The sequence below is a fragment of the Manduca sexta genome, chromosome 28 (assembly GCF_014839805.1).
Source record: "Manduca sexta isolate Smith_Timp_Sample1 chromosome 28, JHU_Msex_v1.0, whole genome shotgun sequence".
Classification (NCBI taxonomy): domain Eukaryota; kingdom Metazoa; phylum Arthropoda; class Insecta; order Lepidoptera; family Sphingidae; genus Manduca; species Manduca sexta.
Genome location: NC_051142.1, coordinates 2,223,290 through 2,247,214, shown reverse-complemented (window position 1 = coordinate 2,247,214; position 23,925 = coordinate 2,223,290). Strand labels below are relative to the sequence as shown.

General features: G+C 36.9%; 1 protein-coding gene across 5 annotated transcripts in view; it reads right to left on the bottom strand.

Moving 5' to 3' along the window:
* LOC115452298 (innexin shaking-B) overlaps positions 1–23,720 on the bottom strand; it is a 74,621-nt gene extending 50,901 nt beyond the window's left edge. For 2 of the 5 annotated variants that reach the window (XM_037444649.1, XM_037444650.1), the window contains exon 1: positions 23,333–23,720. The gene's annotated coding sequence lies outside the window, so the exon portion shown is untranslated. The remainder of the gene's footprint in view (positions 1–23,332) is intronic. The other 3 variants (XM_037444651.1, XM_037444648.1, XM_037444652.1) reach the window with 2 other exon arrangements.
* Between the last annotated feature and the right edge of the window lie 205 nt (positions 23,721–23,925).

Sequence of the window (23,925 nt, the reverse complement as noted above, 5' to 3'; positions counted from 1 at the left end):
AATTTGCCCTCATTGCGAATTTATTGCGTAAACAACACACTGCTCGCTATTTAATGCCGTATTAAGTGGTGGGATCTATTTGTGTTGGACTATATGAGTAGGGATTTTCGTCTGTGATGCCCTATATCATAGGTAGGTCTAGATTAAGTCGTGGGTAAATGTTGTATATCTTGGATACAAGGGCAAGTTTGGCTGCATACTTAATATGTAAAAAGCGGTACTTTACTATAGTGTTTTCTAATTCATAGTTCAAGTTGAGTTGAAACACACACACAACATCACGCATTTATCCCCGAAAGGCTATGCGGAGGCGCAACCAAAGCACTCACTTTTCGCCAAGTGTGTTCCGTCCCATGATAGGGGGCGAGCCTGTCACCATATCGGGCACAAATTCCAGACTCCGGGCTGATACTGAGCAGAAAAACCCATCACTTTACCCGACCCGGGATTCGCACCCATGACCTCAGAGCGCTGTCGTACCGCACATGCAGTATAACTACGCCACCGTCAGTCAGTTGAGTTGGAAGTCTGGGTTTAATCAGCAGGGCTTCCATCTTGTTCGTCTGATTCATTTATTATACGTTCATAGCAAAGTTCTCTACTGCATTTGATGATAAGCGGAGTGAGAATGTTACGCATCCCCTGGACAGCCAAACGTACTAATGTGTCGATACTCAAGGAGCTAAAGATTTCAACTAGGCTTTCGACCATCTGCCTGAAACGAGTCCTTGAGTATTTCGGCCATATTGCCCGGAAGAATGGTGACAATCTTGAAAAGATCGTTATTACCGGCAAAGTCCAAGGTAAAAGATCTCGAGAGCGAAATCCGATGCGCTGGTCGGACCAAATCCGCTCCGCTCTTGACAGCAACATGTACGAAGCAATCCGCGTTGCAGAAGACCGGCACCATTGGCGCAGTATAGTCCGGAATAAAATGATCCGTGTAGGGGGCCACGACCCTCAGCATTGAGGACATCGAAGCAAGAAGAAGGAGTGAGATCCAATAGAATGTCAACTAACGATTGATGATTACCCCTCGACAGTTGACATAATTATGCCGGCCTGTTGCAACCGGATACACACACTGATCCATTTAAATTAATTAAATCAATTTAGCGCGTTCTGCTAATCGAAAGTTGTTAGATATAATACGTTTAACGGAGGAATCGTTTTATATTATTTTTACCAATAATTAATCTGAGAATACATCAGTAATGTCAGAATAATTATAATAATCTTGTATCAGGTACTTATTATTAAAAAAAAAACGGAATTCAAATACATCAATATGAAAATGTATGAAAACTTTTTGTGTTTTTCATGATGACTTTTCTGAAACAAATTTATTATAATACAGCGCCTTATTGAGGCTTCGTGGTAATTAATTCTTAAATAAGTGGCCAGAGTGGATGGAAAACATCGCCCAATATTCCCGATATATCCGCCACTTGTATTTCGCGAGTAATATGCAATATGTAAATGGGCCACTTCCATCAAGCGCTATTGGAACGGACTCTGCCATTATACTCATAAATGTGGCATTAGAGGAATAAGCTGAAATATTAGGCTACCCATACGCAATAGTTTAGTGAACTATCAATCATTCATTCACTCACTTTTACAAACTAGATGTAAATGACAAAAAGTTTACAGGTGGTAGGTCCTTCAAATGTGAGAATCCGCCGGTATGTACCACCGCAATGTCTATTTCTACCGGCAAGCAGCATTGTGTAGTCACTGTTGTGTCCCGATTTGAAGAACGTTGTAGCCAGTTTAACTGCTGGACATATTAAGACTTAACATCACATGACTCAATATGGCGAGCGCAGTGGTATACCAAACAATACTTTGTAATTCAAAGTATTGGATGGTGTTTCTACTGTTTATGGGCGGTTGTATCGCTTACCATCAGGCGAACGGCAAGCTCGTTTCTTCATTCAAAGAACTAAAAAAAAGTAAACGATTCATTCACCACTTCTGAATAATCTCACAAATGATGACACCAACAAACTGTTTTCTTTTAACAACTGAATGATGTAACGGGCAACTTAAGACGATCCAAACTCTTTAAGCCACAGAACAATTCACGCCACTGAACACGGATTGGTATAACCCTTAAAAAGACATATCTCAATGAAGTTAGCATACCAGAAATTACTAACTAAATAATTTTCGCTTAAAAGCCTTGTTGTATGAAGTCTTAAAATTGCTAAGCCGAATACTTTGTTAAAATGTTATACCATACTACTGTATGGCATTGTTTGCCAAAAAGAAAAAACCACAGCAATTTTATTTGCCCGCTTTAAAATATGCATATCAAAATATTTACATTAGCTATCATACAAAACAAAACTATTGTTTTCACATCTAACACCGATTTTACTAACAATGACTTAAAACAACCAATAAATAACTAATAAACGTAAAATATGCGTGTTTAAACAACCGAATTGGACAGCCGATGTATAATGTATCCATCATTCAATAGAAAGCTTTGACCTAAATTTGTGTTCGCGAACGAACAGAGTTCGCCGCGAACTAGCCACGCAGCGTTTAAGTCGCGGAGGGGGAAAATATCTTGATTTCGATACTGGATATAACAATCTTACTGAACTACAAGAAATGAGGAAGTAATTAGTCAAATGAGCTATATGTTTGAGGTGAATCATTTCCAAGAATCAGTTCATTCTTAGAACTAGTTACTCACCACTACGTCAAGCACTACAAAGTACCATTTATACATTTGTAATAAAAATACTAACGTTCTCACTAGGAATCGTAATTTAATAATAAATGTTACATTTAATTTTTTTCTACCAGTCTTTGGAGTGTCTACCCTTTTTAACTTTTCCTATGAATCAGCAAACAATTTGAAATAGTCAACGATATTGTCAATCTTTTGTTCCATTTTTAATTCAAATAATATATATATATTTTTTTTATAAAAACCAATGTTTTAAAAATGAACTGCCTAAACTGAACACTGTCTGAATATTAACTTTAGATTCATGGAATTTAATATGAATACCTCCATGAGAAAATAATCCATAATACATCAATATTTAATGATGTTTAAACGGCAATAAAGTCAAGTACTTTTTAGAAGAGACTACAATATGACGGATAAAAATTCAATATACGTTTTGTTTACATTCCTACCAAAAACTTTGAAGCGGTTTTTTTCAGTTTATTGCCAATATTTCTCTTCGAATGACTCAGGAATATTTTATATAATGGTCATTACGTACGCAGTTAGTGAAAATGATATTCAAACTGCCTCGATGTTATTATGACCAGGAATTAATTTTCTAATCAAAATTGTAGTTCGAAAGAAAAGAGGCCTAATTCCTAAACAGTCTGAATGCAAGAAGAGTATTTATCCAAATAAATCTTAAATGTTGGTCAAAGATAAATCCTGATAATTTTCTTGCCAAAAATACAAAACAAAGGCAACTTTAAAGCACATTACCAAGTTACTACGTGTATCTGGAAGTGCACAACTGATACATTATTGAGTGTTTAATACGGACGTCGCCAAACTTTACGCTCGGTTCCTGGTATTTCCTGTTGGGATGATCGCGAAGGAATTACGGTTGTAAACTTTAAAATTACAGGTCTCAAATTTTAACTACATGCATTGACAATGATGTGATACGAGTGAAAATTTTACATCTAATTGTAATAAGACAAAGTTTTCTTAGGTTCGAATCTTAGGTCAAGCAATGAAAATATATATTTTAAAAAATCACCTATGTAGACACCTGGGATTAATGCCAAAATTATGCCAGATGAAATTATGAATTAGAATTTGTGCCACAATGGCGATACATAAGCACCTTATAAACAAAAGTACTTTTGGCCAATCAGGTCTACGCCAGTTGCACCTCTATCTACCCTTTTAAGCACATAAGCGTGAATATAAATTATTATAAACTTAACAAGGATAAGAATAGTAATTTAAACAACAGTTTATGGGACCACTGACAAGAAAGAGCTTCAACAAACATCGGATCTAAGAAGATAGAAAGAATGGAGACCATCTAACAAAAAACAATATATTTGTTATTTCAGTTTCTTAAGACAAACATCTTATAATTGATAGAAGCGGTCGTTCCTAGAAAAAGACAAATGTTTTATTAGAGATTCAACGTCATCAGCCACAGGAAAGTTAAAGGAAAGAATGAACGCCAAGCACAGCATATCTAACTGCCAACGACATATTAGTTTCTGCCTCTCTCAAGAAAAAAAATCTTCTTGGTAGAAGGATGCCAATTCGCACTAGACAACGTGGGACTAAAGCCTAAACCCCCTTAATAGTTGAAGAAGCCCGTGCTCAGCAGTAGACAGTATATAATACAGGGATGGTATTGTTCAATAAAGCGGTCATGTATAGAAAGTGATGAAGGTTATTAGCTTCAGGAAGTCAACTGTTGAACAATGGCTTCTTCCTAAGATTTTCGTAATCTGAAAGCAGCCTTATCTCTTCTTTGGAAGCGGCCTTTTTACCATTTTTATCACTGGAGGTTATTTGAGTGTTAACATGGGTGTTCAGAATGTGACCTCCACTTTTAGTAGATGCTTCTTGTTCAGAACTAATGCCAAGTTCGCTCCATACATATTTCTCTCCTCGGCGGCTCACTTATTTCATCCAATGTAACATCCAACGCTTATTTATTTACCCCACTTGGCTTTATTTACCATTATTTATTCGAGATCGCCCATTCCGGGCATCGTTAGCGCGTTTTTATAAAATAGGTGTTGCTAGTGTTAAAAATAGTGCGCTGTGATGGATAAAGTTATCGATGAGGAAGCCGAAATAAATAGCTTTTGGTGGGTAATTTGTAACTATCTGCCGTGTATTGATATTCTATAAACATGTATTCATGTATATTTTTGTTATGTGACGCATGCTCTTACTACTACTACTAAAATTAAACGCCATAGGTGTGCCTATTTTTTCACTTTATTTCGAGATCCAATGCTTTATATATAGCCGACATGTGCAGACATCCTGGCAGATGTAGACAATGGCGCGGCCCGGTCGCCTCGCTTTATATATTTTAAAATTATTGGCTTTACGAGTTACGATCTTTGCTTTTCATTTATTAATAGTTAATGCAGCGGTGCGTGTATTAATGGTCCTATTATCAATATTTGAATATGGAATGCATTTAAATTTTTTCTCGGGCTTGGACGCCGAACTTTGGATGGTAAATAGTCGTAGTCAATTTTGAGTCAAAGTCTAAATACCTCCAAAAGCTGTTTTGTAGAAATTACAGCTATGCTATTTCCATTTAATGAAGTGATAATTAGAAACTTTATTACACACGCAATTTCGAAGGATCTTGGTAGCTTGTTCTTTTCACAAAAGGCAGTTATAACTCCTTTGTAATATATTCTAATTAAAATTTTATAGCTCTCGCTGTTATTACTATTGTAAATTGAATAAAAATCAAATTTAATTTCCAAAAATATTATTTAATTTCCTTATCAATCAATTGTTACTTAACAGAACGAATGTAAATCAGAAGAAACCTCAAAATAATCCTAACAATTAAATAGCGTAACAAATGAGTGCCATTAAACTAAACAGTTGTTAAACTGGGAAGATAGATGACGCGGCCCGTGTCCCGGCGGAGTATACGAAATATGCTTCAAGATGGAGATAGTTTGAAGACGTTTACACGTGTTTTTTTATATCTGAATGAGGGCAGGGCAAATATGGGGGCAGGAGGGTTATTATAAAGAGTAGATTTATTTCTAAAACGACATTTACAGCATGTCATACAAAATTATATATCTCCAAATGTTATGTGCTATTAGACTGTATTTGTCACTCTTTAGGCCTCTAATATGAGATTGGCAGTTACTGATTGCTGAAGATAATATCAGTATCGTAGTAGAGTAGTGTTCCTGGGCAAAAACAACGTATACATATAAGTTTCATCACCGTACAACGCGGCAACACTTCAAATTCCATCCACAATGAACTACAGTACTTTTCTGCCGATTTTTTTTACCACTTACTACGAAACTATGAAACCAATTGCTGCCAGCAGCATTTTCGGACACATAAGACCTAACAACCTTCAAAAAAATAACGTATTCCAAGTTTAAAAAACCGGTAATGCATCTCTATGTCCCTGATATTGCAGATGTCCATGGGCGGCGGTGATCATTTACTATCAGGTGAAACGTGTGCTCGTTTGACCCTTTAACAAAAAAATGCGTGGCAACTTACTCTTTAAAAACAGTACGTCTTTCTTCACTATTAAAGCATTTGAAAGATATTTTCTCTATGCGCGTCCCGCGGCGGAGTGACGATATGCCGTGTCTAAATCCATCTCCATTCAACTAATGAGTCACTTATACGTTTGCACCTTTACTAACGATTATCGTAAAATTATTTTTTAAGCTGGCATAAATGTTTTAACACTTTTATTGGGAAAATAGCATAAAAGTTAATAGGGTTAGAATGTAACGATAATTGAGCAGTTTCTTCTGCCTAAATCGCGCCAAAATTTTATTTTATCTGATAGGTATTTATTTCGGTCAGCAGCAGTTTATGTGGGCTATGGTCTGGGTGGTTTAGGGCACGAATCCCAGACTGGGTAAAAAATTGTAGAATCTTGCCCGAGGGGTATCAGATCGGTTATTAATCAATACAACTCTCTCTCTTCAGTCGGCCCCTCATTACTGAGGATCGTGATCCCGTCCAAGGTCATTTAGTAGTCTTCTCCACGAGGCGCGATCTTCGGCTTGGTGCATCGCTATAATAATAATATCAGCCCTGTATAATATACTTGCCCACTGCTGAGCACGGGCCTCCTCTACTACTGAGAGGGCTTAGGCCTTAATCCACCACGCTTGCCTAGTGCGGATTGGTAGACTTCACACACCTTCGAAATTCCTATAGAGAACTTCTCAGATGTGCAGGTTTCCTCACGATGTTTTCCTTCACCGTTAAAGCGAACGATAAATTCACAAAGAATACACACATGATTTTTTAGAAAAGTCAGAGGTGTGTGCCCTTGGGATTTGAACCTGCGTACATTCGTCTCGGCAGTCCGTTCCACACCCAACTAGGCTATCGCCGCTTCACATCATCATCATCACGGTGCATCGCTATGCTCAATGGCATATTCAGGGAGCTGGCGACCTGGTCCGACCAGCGCTTCGGATTATGCCCTCTTGGTCGCTTGCCTTCGAGCTTGCCGGTGAGCACCAACTTCTCCAAGTTGTCTGGTTGCCGTCGCGTTATATGTCCAAAATATTTTAAAATACGACTCAGACAGACGGAGGATAGCCTCTGTTAACGTTCCAGCTTGAGCTCTCTTAAGATGGATTCATTTGTTCGATGAGCTGTCCATGAAATGCCGAGCATGCGACGCCAGCACCACATTTCTAACGCATCGACTCTCTTACGATCGGCAGCTTTTAGGGTCCAGGTTTCAGAAGCATACAGAAAAACAGAAAAAGCAAAAGCCCTGACCATGCGAATTTTCGTGCGGTTGCTGATGTTTCTGTCCGTCCAAACCTTGTCGAGCTTCGTCATCGCAGTTTTCGCCAACGCGATGCGTCTGCGAATCTCTTTTTCGCAGCTGCCGTTGTTGGTAATGAGTGATCCCAGATATTGGAATTCTTGGACCTCTTCGTAGTTATGAAGTAGAGTCGTGCGCTGATTGGTCGCAGATCGATCAATGGTCATCACCTTGGTCTAGTCACGGTTTATAGTGAGTCCCATCATGGAACTTGCGTTTTCCAAACGTTGTAGTAATTCAGCCATCTCTTCCTCTGATGAGGCAAATAGAGTGGTATCATCGGCGTATCGAAGATTAGACACTTTGGATCCGCCAATGCGTATTCCTTCCTCCCATCCATCAAGGGCTTTGCGCATTATGTATTCGCCGTAGATGTTGAAAAGGATGGGAGATAATACACATCCCTGCCTCACTCCTTTTTCAAAACGGAACTTGTTAGACGTCGCGTTGCCCACGGTTACCGTCCCGTGACTCGCATCGTACAGGGCGTCGATAAGTCGCACAAGGTGATTGGGAATACCCAACTCTGAAAGGACAGTCCAGAGGTCCCGCCACCTAACGCGATGTTAAACAATCGAATACTGTCAATCGCATACAGAAAGCGAATCTCAAGATAACCTCACTAATTTTCCATCGTCTCCACTATATTTATAACTTAAAAACTAATGTTCTGTTGAAAATGTTTTCTCGTTTTTATTACACGTTTCTACGTATTCAAATATTGGCTAATAGCTGTGACGTCACAAAGCATGTGATGTAAACATACAAGCGCATCCAACGAAAACAAATACAATCTTTGATCTTAGTGTAAAAACTAATATAATTATGGACTAAAATTTATTAAGAGACGCGATGGTGTTCATTATTAAAGTGAAAAGACTTAAGGCGTCCCAAGAAAGACCAAAATTCAATAGTAAAGCTGTTGTTGTGGATAAGTATATTTTGTCTTTAGAATTGAACGTGTTGACCGGGATAGTTACGTGAGATGGTACCTAATAAGTATAGTCGAAAAATTATAGCCTGCCCTCTGCTTGAAAAAAGAAAGCCGTACGGAGTACCATTGGCTTCCTAACAAGCTAACATGAAAAGGTTACTATGACATTTCATATAATAAACGAGATTTCCTGTAAAACTAAATATCCTTTCTCTAATCAGTCTATTTTTGGTCGCAGCGCATTAACTATTCTTTTGGGTTACCGGGGACCTACCTCCTAACTCAATGTTGCATCTAAATACTTTAGTAATAACCAATCCCTACATATTATAGAAAGTTCCACGCCGCTTCTGTCTGAAAATAATAAACTCAAAACTGATTTCGATAAAATATGATGTAGAGATAGTTTGAGATCCTGGTGATAAGATAAGCTGCTTTTTATCCCGGGAAAACATAACATAGCGGGACTTTTATCCCGGAAAGACTTTTACGAGCGCCAAGCCGCGAGAAAAGCTAGTATTAAAATAAAGATAGCAAATATTTATAAATATTTCCTTAATAAGCGTAATACGAGTATTTTAGAAAATAGGTCATATCAGCTTCAGGTGATGCGGAAACAAAACCAGCGTGTGCCAGACACGATCCATCACGTGGCGGGAAACTAGACAAATGAATGAACGAAAGAATGAGTTATTGAATGATTCGTAATTTATAAATCGCTGATAAATCGAAAGTTTACAATTCAATTAATTGATTAAGTTGTTTGTGAAAAGTGATAAATAAGTAAAAATCATTTGAAGTATAACTAGAAAATTAATAAATGTAATTTCTCCATCCAACCTAATTAATGAAAAGACTAGCGTGTTTATCAGTAGTAGTATCAATGTGTTCCAATGTCCCGAATCAATGGTGGAAAAAAAATAGACGGCCATAGATCTCGCCGGCCGCGGCCGTCAGACGTTCCGACTTGCGCGCACTGTTTGCGCAACCGAGAAATTATTTCACCCATCGATCAGCGCAGCATAAACGCGGCATATAATTCCGACTTCAATTTATAAATACTTACAAACTTCCTACAAGCCGAAATAGCCCGAGCCGATAATTTCCACCTAGCGGAATCACGCATTCACTCGCCAGTCGGTATAGACTCGATCACTGTTACTGCCGTTACAATAATAAACAATTCATTTGTTGATAAGATTTACGATTGTAAATAATTGTAATGTGCGTAACGGGTGAAGTTTTACCAAAATTCAAGGGCGAAGAGCGTCTGGCTTTTTTATCCGTATCGCGTGGCGCTCGAGTTTATTTAACGTTTGTTATTACAGTTGGAAGTGTTAAGGTTGGGCGAGAGACATGAATCGGTACCAGGAAAACATTAACATTGACAACGGTGAGGTAAAAAATTGCAAACAAATCGGTAGTCAATCGCGGGCTGCGCGCTGCGAGCGGCGAGGCCGGCCCGTGCTTGAGCGCCGAGTACGCGCGAGTACGCGCCGGTAAATATAACTGTTTGCGTTGTTCCATCGGTTAATACATATATACATTCGCAACTAATCTAATAGACGTTTGCACGTGAACACACATTTTCGTTTTTCAACATCAACTCTTGGAATGGCCTTTGGTTAGCGGAATACGCCTAATCGTCTATCGAAGGTCTTGTAATGACGTTAACTTTTAAGACATCCTCGATTCGGAATAGTGAGTATTTTTTCGGGTTAGTTTCGGTTTTTGAACGAAAATTCGGATGATAGCTGGCACACTCTATTAAACAATCAAACGAAAATCGAACCCAATATCTTCAGATCAATAACAAGCAATATCAATCATATTTAAAATATAATGTTCTCGTCGTTTATAGATAAAATAGTTTCCTAGCATTGTTTTATGACTACAAATGCAAAACACTATTCATATATGTGGTTCACAATCAGCAGTGCCACTAAAAACCAGTCGTGTAAGAACACTAAAATTAAATAGCAACCAAAATCAATCAAACGGCGTCTACGACCGCCATGTTTGTTTTGAAATGTCACGTAAACTTAAAAATGGACAGAACGAATGAAATTACTTTTAACACGTTTTAAAAACCCAGCAAGAACGTCAGTTATTTTATTTTATAATTATTTTATTTTATTCTTAGAAAAATCTAGTGTATTTGCGAAACCAGTAGTATCGGATTCTATTAGAAGTTTTTTTTTATATCTTTGCCGTTGTGCTTCATATACGACAGACTAGATCCATATTAACATAAATACTCTGGCTACATCTTAAAAATACAGGCTTAACCACATTAATCATTACCAATATAATAAGGCCTGCACCCCAACCTGATTTCAAAAATTGGGTTAATTTAGCCAATATTGACGCGGCTACTGAAGATCGGAGGCTGTTGATACGCAGCAATATCATCTCAAGTGTCATTGTTGTAAACCACTCGGCCCTGAACCCGTCGGCTGCCTTTAATGCCAAAATTATGTATTGCATAATATTTTTAGAGCTAAGGCGTCACGTAGCAAAAGAATAAAGGATAAATGGAGTTGCAAAACTCGATGGAAACTTGCGGTGCCACGAGTTATTAATACTGAATGAAATACTAGACTTCTCGCTAATGCATTTGCTGATTTTTTTGGTATAAAACATTTTATAAATAGTGTAGTGAACTGGCATTTTACTGTTTCATTTCTTGCTCAAAAAATCACTATTCCTTTCTAACTTCTGCCCTTAAACATCGACGTGCGTTTTCCTCGAACCAAAATTCACATTATCTTATTTCAAAATAGAGCTGATGGTTTGTATTATAAGAACCAATATTGTTTAATCGGAAATTTTAAATCTCTACGGTCTCTATAATTAAAATTATACCCGTCTGCATCACAAATCACTTCGAAATTTCTTAAATACCTTCACAAACCCCATAAACCTAAAATACTCTTTTAAATCTTAGTTCCTTGTTAAAAGGAAGCCACTAAATTGAGCAGGAATCTCGTTTACGTACTATCGTGTTTAAATTCAGCATCGTAAACTGAATGTTTGATAAATTTTTCTCGTCCGACGTAACAGTAAAGTTCAATACAAGAGCATGTCGCGCATTTTTCGAAATCAAAACAACTAAGGAGGTTATTTAAGAGGAATCTGTTATTTATAGACTTCATCCGTGTTGTAAAGAAAATGGAGATGTGTTGGTTGAATGGTGATGAATATTTCTTTATTTGTAAAAAAAAGATAGAGGAAGAATTAGAAAAGATAAATGAAGTGTCAGACATTAAAGAAAAAAAAGAAAGAAAAATTATGAAAGAAACCGGTTACGCTAATTCTATGAGTTAAAATAATGGTATTAACATTACTTGTATTTTCAATTGAATAGCGAGACGAGAATTATGGATGTAGTGTGTCAGAAATGAAAGAAAAATGGTTGAATAACGAGATGTAATGAATAGAAATGTTCGAAAGAAACATACTGTGCTTACCTCAAATAAATAGGAACCAGAGGACGGGAATTGTAATTTATAAAATTATGTTTCATGAATAGCGAGAAGACCACCTCATGAACACTTAGAACGTAACAACGCCAAAACTTTGAATTGATAGTAACGACGTGGTTGTGCACCAATAAGTTATCATGATATATTATTAATGTAGTATGATGATCATATTATTTAAGGGTAAAAAACCTTACTAGACTAAAAAGTCGAAATATTTAGAGGAAAAATTACAATTTTATTTCGTTCGTCACCTCAAAGCGAAATTATAAATTATTTTGATCCTTAAGAGGCATTGAAGGTTAGTACAAAGTTCATATAATATACATATAACTACTAAGGAAAAGTTAAAAATAACATTACTAGATGGAAATGATCTATGTCAATGCAAACGCACATACAATGTCGTTCACATTGTTTTATTAGGTGTGTTTGTACAGCGTAATCAACTATTGTTTTAATTGATTTGATTGATATATTTAATTAAATGTCTATAAGCTATACATTTTTAACTTTATTTTGTGGTGGGATTAATCATCTGAAACTATAGTATCAGTACTAACATTTCAGTACTAGAAGGCAACATTGACGTTCAATTAGTATATCCTACTATGGTTATTTGATTCCCTAAAATAAATATGCAAATAGCGTCGTGAAAAGTGGACAGTGAAAAATCCTACAATTTACCTCTGACGCGTGACCACGAAGGCTGCAAAGTCTTTCAAACATCGGAAGAAAATTATAATATAAAACCGCGATAAAATCCGTAAAATAGTTTTATTTAAATATCTAACATTCGCGTATAAATAAGCAATCATAATACTCTATTAACTTTAATGTAAATTGTATAAAGGATACCTTAACCGATACTACAGGAAAATGCTATCAATACTCTCTGTCTGATTAATTGAATCTATAGAATTTCTCGCCCTCACACCCAACACTACAACTCCTGTAAGCCAGGATTAGCAGTGGCATGCATGTTATGACAAGTAATGAAACTCGGCGAGTCTCAGGGAAAACTAATTTGTCATTACCCCGCAATGAAATTAATCAAACAGAAAGGGAGGAGTTGGTAAATTCAATCTGTGTATATGGAATTACAAAGCAATTACCGATAGGTTACGTTACACTGTCTGCCTATCCTTGTGAAGTTACAAGCGAGGTCCTATCCCTCCTTCAGTAATCGTAGTTAACTGCAGATTTATGTACGGATGAATATTACCAATGAGTAATGGCACAGAACCGCGCCCGTTATCTCTGCTTCGCTTTGTTTCTACTTACTGGGTTGCCAGGGAGAAAACATCGCCTGGGTATGGATAATGGGTGGTATAGATAAGTGATTTCTCAGAAATATAAATCATAATAATACCAGCCGTGCATATACTGTCCCACTGCTGGGCACGGGCCTCCTCTATTTCTGAGAGGGATTAGGACTTAGTCCACCACGCGGGCTTATGCGGGTTGATAGACTTCACAACCTTCAAAATTCCGTTAGAGAATTTCTCAGATGTGCAGGTTTCTTCATCGCTAAAGGAAGCGATAATTCACAAAGAATACACACGTAACTTTTAAAAAGTCAGACGTGAATGCTCTTGGATTTTGAACCTGCATACTTTCGTCTCGATAGTCCGTTTACCTTCCAACTAAGCTATCGTCGCTCTCTCTCGGAAATGTCATTAATTAATTCTTGGGAGGAAATTATTATATAGATGGAAAAGTATACTACCTAGAACTGTAGTGCTATTAAAAAACCGCGTGAAGTGAGGTGACTATCGATATTTCGAATGAAATGTGCCGTAACACTAGAGTGGCCATCTTTGTTATCGTATACCAATTAACATGATATACATACGTAAGATCTCACTTATAAGTGTAGTTCGCTTCACCAACATTCCCACTATGGTGCTAGTGTAGATTTAGCTGTGAATTCAGAAGTGAGATTTTACAGAATAGCATAACTGAAATGTAAGTTTGAATGACCAAGGTAGAACTGAGATAATACAACTGCCTCACAGAAAACCAAAATAAAGTGATAGCTGAATTTGTTTTTTGTGTGGTAAATTATTAAATTTGTACCGTAGTTTGTGAAACGTCTTTTTATTTTAGAATAGTGGGCGACAAAAGCCACTGAAAATTAGATAACAGATTTGTTCATATATTGGACTACGACACGTAAAAAATATAATTACAGCTAGTAAATACTAAACATACAAAATTAAATAAGTAGGTATTACAAATTTTGGCTTACTAGCGGCTAGCGACATCTAATTCTGATTAATAACTTTGTCGATCAAAAAATATCTCCTGCAATTGTACATCTTCGCGGATATTACTCTTCAAAGAAACCAACATGTATATTACAAAAAGAACTGGCATTGCTCTAATTGTATATAAATACTTTCAAAAAATAAATAAAATATAAACATTTCAAAACATCTAATCTACAAAATTCACAAGAATCATTCCCGGAAATATATTTCAATAATTTCTCGGAAACCCAAAGCCCAGCAACACCGATACCGGGAATGGATTCGAAATGATCCCGGGACATTATTATGATTGCTGTTTATAGAGCAGTCACACTGGCTCGCTTGTAATCTGCTTTGTTTTATTTCGCCTGGTTTTTCTTAGCATTTAAATGGAAGCTTCGAGACAAATCTATTGAAACATTTGTAAAGCGTTTTGGACATCGTTTGTGGAATTATTTAGAAGATAAAATGTTGAGATACACGACGCATGCTAGATTAATCCGAGTTGAATGGAGACTAGGCAGAATTATAACAGGATATTTAATATCATATACTTCTCAGGATAACTGCATTTCAGTTTATAAATATTCCTCGTGGCACTCCTGATGTAACTTTTCCTACATAATGGTTATAATCAATTCAAATTCTATGCTACTCAGTCAAAGTATAGTTTTCTTTTAAATCTGAATTTCGAACATCGATTTAGCAATTACAAATACAAACGAATAATTCATTTTGACGTTTGGCAATATTGGATTTTATGAGTCATATTGTTTTTTTAAATCCTAATAACTAACTAAATAAATGGTAAGAAAAACAAAACCGCGAATTGAGAACCTCCTTTGTTAAAAATAAATTAAAAAGAAAAAGAATCGGTATGCCTTTTCTTAATAAAACGTCACCACAGATTACAAACGTAGTAAACGCAATATCGAAAGTTTCGCGTCCTAACACGTGCGGCGGACATTAAAATAGATCCGACACCTTCATAAATTATTCCATATTTTACAACCTCATAGCGGTCCGTTACACTTTATTTGTACTATTGTGTAATGTGAGGAAACATATGGAAAAAATATAAGCTATTAAAATGTTTAAATTAATCGCACCAACAATGTACTTGAGCTTAGTAACATAGCTCAATAAGAGATAGTTAATTATGATCATGTTTTAAATATAGTTGTGTAATGTATACCTGTAATAGGCATATATATCAGTCACTAATGATTTCTATGTCTTTAGAAGTTTTCATTTTGTTAATATATATGCTGATGGTGTACCATAGAAAAAAAATAATATTTTTGTCACAGATGACTTGCATATCACGACGTCACTCAGATTCAAATCTTATTAGGCTAGTCAGTCTTGTATTTTGTCTTCCCTCTACTGCTACGTTAAACGTAACACCTCTACTAGACTCTGAACCTACCTCAATATTATGTTTCTAGACACCATGATATTTAGTCATGCTCCTTTTATACCCTCCTGAAGACGACTAATTGAGGTTTTAAGTCTGTCTCATCATCCAGTATAACTACTAGAAAGGGCTTTAGTTCAAATCATTCAAAATTTCGGTTTTGCTACTGTTTCTGTGTCACATTAATAATTGTATGTTTAAAATACTGTATCTATCACCGCATCGTAAGTCATCAAATGCATTTAATGTCCATCGAACATGGTGTCATAAATTCGTAATGATTGCAGCGAACGGAAAGGACAGTTATAATGCGCCCTCTATAGCCCAATTAACGTACACCAGCGAGAAATGGAGTCCTAATGTCACCCATAATTGTTTTTCGACATAGTCTTGATGTCATTTTGTATAGGAAGAAACAGCCGTTTGCATAATCAGTGAGAATATTGCCTTAGCGGAAGATTACATTCAATTTTCATCTTTAATTGGTATCTATAGAATTTTCAATTTCTTCATAATGGTCTTCAAGATAATGCGTTGCAAACACAATCAAGTTTTAGTTTGGTGTTTGGTGCATCAAAATATGGCTCTATTGTACAAAATAATTTATGCTAACTAACTATTAACTGGTACAAATAACAACACCGTATGAGGAAAACTTACAAATAGTAATAGAATACATTAAGTTAGACTATAATACCCTCACGCCGGCTGCTGTAACTTTTTTAAACCAAAACCAGTAAAGGTATGACATAAAGTTCCATATAATTATTTTAAAAAGTCTAGACCATAAGTCTTATCTAGCTGATCACCCGCCACGTCCCTCACGCTTGTTACGCCGAGTCCATTAGTGGGATATTGAACATCATGCACTGAATGTTCAGTGTTTACACAAGTATTAATTTTAGCGTACTTTAGGTGTGTTAAATCTTTACACCACGAAAGACAAACAGGGTGCAATGTAATGTTCATGTTATAAAACCATTATTTTTTGAATAGATATTACACTCACCACCGGGCAAGCGATTCGCTCGTCTTAACACGCTCGCTATACAAACATACACACACACATCATCACGCATTTATCCCCGAAGGGGTATGCAGAAGTGTGACCAGGGCACCCACTTTTCGCCAAGTGTGTTCCATCCATGAAGTGATAGGCAGCGAGCGTATCGCCATATCGGGCTCAAATTTCAGACTCCGGACTGATACTGAGGAGAACAACCCAAATATCACTTTGCCCGATCCAGGATTCGAACCCAGGACCACAGAGCGCTCTCGTACCGCGCATACAGTATAACTACGCCATCGAGGTAGTCACTGTATATACATCTTTAAATTAACTGAATATAAATGCGTATAAAAATATATGAAACTAGTGAGAGTATGCAAGTTACTAATCTCATAAATTAGCGTTAAGTTTCATCAATTTCACGTCACGGGTATTCACGCCAAAATCAATGAGCCGCCACTGTAAATAATTTTAACCGGCTTACTACAAACTGTCTTTTATAGAACTCAATTCCAGGTATTACTAATGCTTTCTTCCAAAGATAATACGAAAAACCGGCACATTTATCTCTATAGTTAACTTATAGGCCAGTACGATGAGCAGTTCACTACGTCTGTTAACACGGTACATAAAAGTTACGAAAAATCTACATCCGTACATGCACCAATTACCATAGTATCCAGTACACGCATTATTATTTTGTTTTGATTTTACACGGACAACATGACCGAAATACCATGCTAATAGCCAAAATATCATATAAACATATACACCAGAACGCTCGTAGGTATAATTAATAACGGAAAAAAGCGCAAACACGATTAGTGACTGTTTAATGTAGTGCACAATATACGAAACAATGTTAATCTGGCGGACCGTTTTACCCACGATACTGGGTCAACATTGTCCAAACGCCTCGAACGATGAACTACGAGCGTTATCGTTTCGCAACTGGACGTAAATCACCTCTCAGGAGTTGCGATCAAGAGCGCAGAGCGGCGCGGCCCGTGAAATTCAAAAAACAGACTTAGCGCGCTTTGTCCATCTGGTGATTAACCTCTTTCGTCGCGCATCGACAATCTCTAGGTAAGTAGGTGATGTCAATTTTATGTTCACTTTTATGGAGTTCCAAATTCAAATTACGATGAAATGTAATTGCCCATAAATAATTACTCGGTTACCTATTTATCCGCTTGGAATTTTGCGAAGCTTCTGATGATTTTAATTAAAGAAAAAACACCATTCAATGTTAACCCATTACCCATTGGTGCGTGTGTACCTCCATTACTAATCTCTTCATCATGAAGACTGCGTTGGTAGACTTCACAAACCTTCAAAATACTTAGGAGTTAAGACGTCCTCTATGAAATTAAATAATAAATTTAATGTGATAAGCAAAGTTGTTTTTTTAAATAAATGACGGGACGAGCAAAGGGCTAGGATGATGGAAAGCATAAGAAAGTATGCGTAAACAGAAGCAACCAAAACTTAAATCTCAATTGCTTCCTTACTTGCTTCACCCTGACACATTGAAATCGCATAACTTCCAGTAATTATTCTAACTACAACGACCTTCAAACCTTCCGCTTGTACATTGCTTGGCGGCAGATATAGACAAAATTTAAGTACTTGTCTAGACGAACTTTCAAAAGTACAAAACACAACAACGTAGTGCCAAATTTGCTGCCTTGGCCACAGATTGTTACCAAGAATGGTAGCCTGTTTAGGATCTGACTATTAGCTCAGACCTAAGGTTCTACTCTCAAGTCGATCTTATTACCAAAGGATAAGGTATGTTTTACCATCAACAATATAACTAAGCCGGAATAATATTTTTTACCCGATACAGTACTCAACTAGCTAACAATAAGAAGGAAATAGAATCGGAATGGATACAGTTCATGATTTCTTCATAAATTGATTACACTTAACTTATATTACTTCAATATAGGTACTCCAAATATATTGGATTAACCTTGCGTCTCAACTGATACCATAATTACAAATGACTTGCCTACCCAGTCTACAGAGGCGTCAGCTTGAAGTCTTCCAAGCGCCTGTGTTGTGTCTTCAGGAAATTCGAGTGGATCCACTTTGGGTTTAAATAATAAAAGGAGATCGGGATGTATGTACTGGAGGTAATGGATCTTGTTGCTATCCATTTTGTGATATCGCAAAATACATCTATACTCATCAAGAAAACGGCAGCTTTTCCATCGGCCCAAGCATGACCGCGACCAAAAAGAGTTTAAGTTTTAAAAGAGTTTAAGAGTACGATTATGAAGAGATGCTCGCGGATTAGCCCACGTGCGAGAATCCTCGGAAAAAACTTTTTTTCACACACATTCTCACACCTTTTATTTTGAAAGGGATAGGCAGAGGCACAGCTATTGCACCCACTTTAAGCCGTGAGTATTTCGTCCCATGATGTGATATGAGCCGAAATTAAAATAAATTACACTCTAAGGAACTGTTCAAGAATTATTATTATTCCTATTCATGCAAGATTTTTAAAAATACTAATGAACTAAAATCAGTTCAGAGATTGTCTAATACGTATTTACTAACTTTACCTCTGAATAACTAATGAAAAAGTGTATAGGCTGGACAGAAAAATAAAAGACCTGCTTTGGGAGCACCACATTTACTCTCTCCTTTATTGTTGACGTTGTCAGTACAATAAATTAATTCCATATTTAACAGCGTGGCGAGTTTTTTTTTTTGATTTTCCTGGCATTACTATAAACCAAACACATAGGTTTCTTATTTCTAAACATTATTAATTTTAAAGATAAGATTGACATCAAAAAATTATTTACGTAGTTCAACAAGTACTGAACGTAAAGGACAACATACGAGAGTTTACATTTGTAAACATATAGCCGGACACCAGTGTTTACTAAACTATGAAACAAGCAAACGCATTTGATTTAGCTTTGCAAAACAATACAATAAACGTGTACTTTATACTCGAAAGGGTAAGCAGAGTCATATCTACGAATAGTATAAAAACGACTGTCCGAGCTATTTTTACCTCATAGTGTGATAGAGGGACATCGTCGTAATACGTACAAATGACCCCAAGACCAAATAATTAATATGTATTACTTGAATCCAAAAATTCACTTTACTTGTCTAGGAATCGAATACAGAACCCCACTAGATAATTATTTAATAAAGTGAAAAATCATTTTAGAAGAATCCAGCTAAGTGCAAAAACCGCAACTTTTAAACAACGTGACTTTAAAAATTAAACTTTGTCTAAATTCTTTGACTTTACATGACTTCACAAGAGCATACTCTATGTCCTAATATATAATAAATAAATAAATAAAGATGGTAACTTGCATTGCAGTGGCGTCCAGACAACCCGATTCCTCCCGCCTTACCTTTTAGATTTATTTCTGTCTGTCTTAGTTTTCTGTTAAAATGGCACCGATATGTTAACTAAGGCAAATTTTTTGCGTCGGGTTTCCTTTTCAAAAGTTTTACTCTTCGCCACAGGTAACTTGCGTATTGAAGCAAAAGACCGACACACGCGCACGCTACCCATCTGATAGTCATCCTAAATATTCAATGTCAAAGGAATCGTGAGCTAAAATAGATGTAGGTTTTCTTTTTGTACGTTCCTAAGCCATTACGGTCTAGAAACACTGTAAGCGATTGCTTTAAAAAACGTTGGAAACTTCATTTCAAAACGCATCGCGAACGCTTTACATTCAGTTGGCGTTAATTAGCAAGAATTTTGGAGGTACGACATTCGAATTTGCGTAAAAATGTTTAAAAAAGGAAACGTATAACGAAATTCTAACTCGACCTCAATAAACTGACGTGAAGTAACAGTTTTCTTGATAAGCTTATTCCTTAAGACCGGCGCCGCATCTTTGATTTTTCGGGAAATGTATAAAGTACCCTGGAGATTAAAATAAAACTATTTTGCAGATTCTATCGCGGTTTTTATATTATAATCTTCTCCCGCTATGTCGAAGACTGCAGCCTACGTGGTCACGTGGTCGTGATAAAATCCGCAAAATAGTTTTATTTTAATGACTAACATTCGCGTTCACATAATAGACCCTGAAGATACTTAAGGTACGCACTCGCTCCTCACTCACAAACAGATGTTTAGTTTCACAATGCATGCTAATTTCACTACATCGTTAACAAAACCCGCATAGCCCCTAATCGTTGATGTCTCATCTCCCAGTGACCGTCCTGAGCCGAGGTTCATAGCTCGCTGGTGGGTTGCCTTCAGCATGGTCGCTTAATTTTCAAGGATTGCGAGCGCCTACAGTGCTCACTCAAAAGTCCGTGTGAGTGTATAAGCCGATACATCTCAGGCTGATAGCGTAGTTGGGAGTCACTTTTAAGGCGGCAAAATGTTTCACGCCTGACTAGTTGTCGAATATAGACAAATAAACGCGTGTAAACAGTTTATTCATTGCTCATAATTCAAAGTCATATTCTGCACGAATTATTATTTCATAAAAATGCATATAAGACTTGCATGCATATGTATAAATGTCGCATTTAAAAGTGGCTTTAGTGGTGCGTGACGTTTATTTTTGTTTTTTTTAATGTGCTTTTTTATCTCGCCCGGTGCTTAAGGGTGGTATATATTAGATGCAACAACATTTAGTTGTAACACTGGCTACAATATCATAAAGTATATTTTAAAATTTGCCCATAATAGCCTACGTCACGGGAAACACTCCCGGCAACAGGTATTTTTGGAAAACTGCAATTCCTGGAAGCATTGCCTTATTTTAAACTGCAAACACGTGGGCAGTACGAAAGCCGGTGAGGACGTAACACCGATCTATTGCGAGATGTCTGTGGGTTTGATTCTCGGTGAGGAACTTTTCCAAGCTTATGGAGTTTTGGAAAGTTATCTAAGGTGGACTAAGGGGAATGCCTGTATACTTGTATTCTTTTGTATTATATAAAGACATCAATATATGTGTATAAAGTGCATAAACAATAAAGGACTCTTCGTAGTTACTTATTGCTATGTTTTTATGGAGTTTCTGTATTCGTCACCTAACACTGACTTTCGGTAAGCAAAGCATTCAGTAAATCGGAAATGTCTCGCAGTTACTAATTGCATACGTGCTGTGAATAAGGACTAAACTTGTTAACCGAGTTCAAAAGAAAGTTTTGATTCGACGCGCCTTTTTCTTTACTTTTAAAATCACCTATTGTTTGTCAATACGTAATGCATGAATTTTACTTGCATAGTAACGGTCTAAAGCTGTGTTAGGAGGGACTTTTAAACAATAGTGTAAAATATAAGCTAGTTAAAGCAATGCATTTCTTTTACTACTTTTTCATTCTATCATTGATACTGTATCCTATGTAAATAATAACTTTTGGCAATGACAAATTATTTCAATATACTACAAAATTTTCTACAGTCAAAATTCATCCCCAATGACTGATCTTTTTTCAAGCAATTTGGATGCATTTCTTAAGATATATTGTGTCTTGGGCATTAAAATAAAAGTTAGTTAATCAGTGTTGGTTATTTAATTACCACACAATCATTACGCCATTAAACCCCGAAAGGGTATGCAGACACTGAACTAGTGCACCTACTTTTCGCCGTGCTTATTTCATTCTATGATAAGTTTAACTGTTGTCACTTTACGATAACACTTATTTAAGATAATTATATTTATATAGGTAAAGTTCATATGTGTATCGAATTTTGTACTTTAAAGAGTTTAATATAGAGCTTTTTTTAAATTAACGCTTTGATTTTATTTTCAGTTTACAATATTTCTTAATATGTTGTGTAGTATCTTAATATTATGTTTGTTTGAAATAATATACGTTCCTGAAAAATCGAAATTATTGTAAAATAAGCGTTTTTCAGCCTTGCATTTTTTTATTGCATTACTTATTCATGCTTTTCACTAAAGAATTTTCGTTCTGAAAATAGCCCCACATAATTGAATAATACTGTTATTTGTATGCATTTGATAATTAAACTAAGATTTTTAATAAGAATACTTATTGTGGATTGGATGAGTTGTTGAAAATTTTCAGCGAGGATAAGTTAAAACAAATCATTACGAGGAAAAGTTGTTGCTAAAATACTGATTAATGTTTCACTTTTCGGTTTGTTTATTATTTGTGTTTTGGCGAATTTTCGTAACGTTTCAAAGAGGTACATACCCGGATCTCGACGTAGTTAAGTTTTAACAAGAAGGATATTAAATAAACTTTTTGGAATTTAGCTTACAAGGAGTAAAATAAAATAATTAATTCAATAATAGATTATTACTTTCTAGTATTAAATATAAAGTTTAAAACTGTTTTAAACATAAAAACACAGCTATACGTATTTGTTTCGCTAATCTTTAAAGTTTTAATAAGTCGTGTACTCCTCGTGTAGTGCAGAAATGTAGGAATCTCGTGTTGTATAGATTTAGCTCATTATCCGTTGATTACCGCTGGTGTTACGTATGGAAACAGAGCAAGGTCCGATGACGCAAAGTTTGCGAGCGCGTGTTCATACATTGTTTCGGTGTGTGACAATCAGTTTCATCGAAAGCTTTCGTACTAACCGAGCGGACAAAACTGAATATCTTTTACTATCTCATTAATCGATTCTATTTATTTGATAGCACACTGAGTAAGAACGTAAATTTGGGGACGCATGACTGAAACCCAAAAATATTCGCGTGTTACTCACGTGTCCGCGGAACAGTGCCCCAGCGGCGATGCCGCGGTGGCGAACGGTTTTTAAGCCGCACAATTTAATGCATGCTTTTTATTTTGTCATTAACCTTCGTGGTGCTCCGGTTTCGGATCGGCAACGATTTATTTTTGAAACACGGTACACGGCACGATTAGCGGCGGAACTGAGCCAGCACAGGGCGGCATCCACGTCGCACACACTGTCACCGAAGCGTCGCGTGCGGGCAGCTCGCCGCTCTCCTCCGCCGTCACTTGCACTCGCAAAGTTCGCAACTCGCACAGAAGTTGTGCCAACGAGCGGCGGAGCGAGCGCGCGGCCGGCCGCGGTTCAGCGGTCGCGTCTACTGACTGACCGACGCCGACACTCGCCAGCCGCCGCCGGCCGCGCCACCAGAAACCTCCTTACGTTAAATACCATGTGCATTCTATTTATAAAGTTAAGTTGGGCGAGCGGCGCGTGGCTGCCTCTGCCCACCCCAGGCGGCCCGCCTCCAGGAGTGGGGCCACAGGGGCCCGCGCGCTCGCACCTGCGAGCCCTAGGACCCCGACCACGCTACACGCTTGGAAGGGCTCCAATAACAACACCGA